The following is a 1,803-nucleotide window of genomic DNA, read 5'->3' on the forward strand; positions in this document are numbered from 1 at the left end:
AGGATAGAAAGGCCAAAAATAGAAAAATGTTACTAAAGCAACTGAAATTACAATGTAAGATGAATCTTAATTCTCAAGAACTTTAAATCATATTGTCAAATTACACAACTTTTTTAGTAATAAAAATGTAACTCTGATCTAATTATAGATTGGTAGTGGACAATTTTGCCAACCCATTTTGAATACATTACATAAAACCATATTATATTAAATGATGCTATTTTAAGTGAGATTGTGTGTTTATTAATTATTATTTGCATGACTCTGGAAAACCAAAAATTAATGACCTTATTAATAATTTGATTATGTATCCTTGCTATAAAGAATTACAAATTTTATTTTTAAGAAATGCTTAAAAACCAACAAAATAAAAAGGCAACCTATGTAATTGAAGAAAATATTTGCAAACCATATATATATGATAAGTGGTTAACAACTAAAATATGTAAAGAACTCATACAACTCAATAAAAAAAGCAAAAACCATATAATTTAAAAATGGGCAGAGATGTACTCACTTCAGTAGTACCTATACTACAATTGAATAATACAGAGAAGTATAGCACAGCCCTTTTGTGAAGATGATAAGCAAATACATGAAATATTCCATATTAAAAAAAAGAAAAAAGGGCAGAGGACTTGAATAGACATTTTTCCAAAGAAGACATATAAATGACCAGCAGGTATATCCATGGGTACTCAACATCACTAATCATCAGGGAAGTACAAGTCAAAACCACATTGAGATATAAACAACTACTTGTTAGAATGGCTTATAATATAAAAAAGATAAGACATAATGTTGCTAAGGCTGTGGAGAAAGGGGAATCCTTGTATACTGTTGGTGAAAATGTATATTTGTGCAGCTATTATAGGAAATATAGAAGTTCTTCAAAAATTTAAAAAGAGAACTATCATATGATCCAACAATTTCACTTTGAATATTTATATGAGGGACACAAAATCACTATCTTGGAAAGATTTTGTCCCCCCCTGTTTATTGTAGCATTCTTTGTAATAGCCAAGACATGGAAACAACTTAAGTGTCCAATAATGAATGAATGGATAAAGAAAATGTAATACATAATAGAATATATATATCAACTAATATAATTTTATATAATATATGTAAGTGTATATATAGTTAATATTGCACATTATATATGTGTATATGTATACAAGTATATGTATATATAATGTATATAATTTGTATATACCGTATATAATTTATACAATGAAATATCATTCTGTCACAAAAAGAAAGGAAATCTTACCATTTGCAACAACATGGATGTACTTTGAGGGCATTATGTTATGTGATATGAGCCAGACAGATAAAGACAAATACTGAGTGATCTAACTAATATATGAACCTAAAAAAAGAATCATAAGTACAAAGTACAGATTGGTGGTTGCCAGAGGAAGCGGGTAGGAGTTAAGTGAAGTGGGTGGAGGGAATTAAGAATCACAAACTTCCAGTTATAAAATAAACAAGGGAGGTAATGTACTACATGGTGTCTATAGCTGCTAAAAGAGTAGTTCTTAAAAGTCATCATTAAAAAAAAAAAAACCCAAAACAAAAAGTAAAACCATATATAGTGATGGATGTTAACTGAACATTGTGGTGATTATTTTACAACATATACATATATCAAGCTTTACATCTATAATTAGTACAATGTTATATGTCAATTGTATCTTTTAAAAAGAAAGAAAAGAAAAGTCTTGGGGAAGAACTGAGATGAGAGATGTTAGGAAATCAGTGGCAAGAGATATAGAAGGAGGGCATCCAGAGTAGATGTAC

The 1,803-nt window shown here is 28.6% G+C and overlaps 1 non-coding gene across 1 annotated transcript; it reads left to right on the forward strand.

The window, feature by feature from the left end:
• The first annotated feature begins 509 nt into the window (after positions 1-509).
• On the forward strand, positions 510-615 carry LOC112679025 (U6 spliceosomal RNA). The gene has a single exon (XR_003148084.1). It is a non-coding gene; the product is annotated as a U6 spliceosomal RNA (small nuclear RNA).
• The last annotated feature ends 1,188 nt before the right edge of the window (positions 616-1,803 follow it).

Source organism: Canis lupus, chromosome 2, assembly GCF_003254725.2.
Source record: "Canis lupus dingo isolate Sandy chromosome 2, ASM325472v2, whole genome shotgun sequence".
Taxonomy (NCBI): domain Eukaryota; kingdom Metazoa; phylum Chordata; class Mammalia; order Carnivora; family Canidae; genus Canis; species Canis lupus.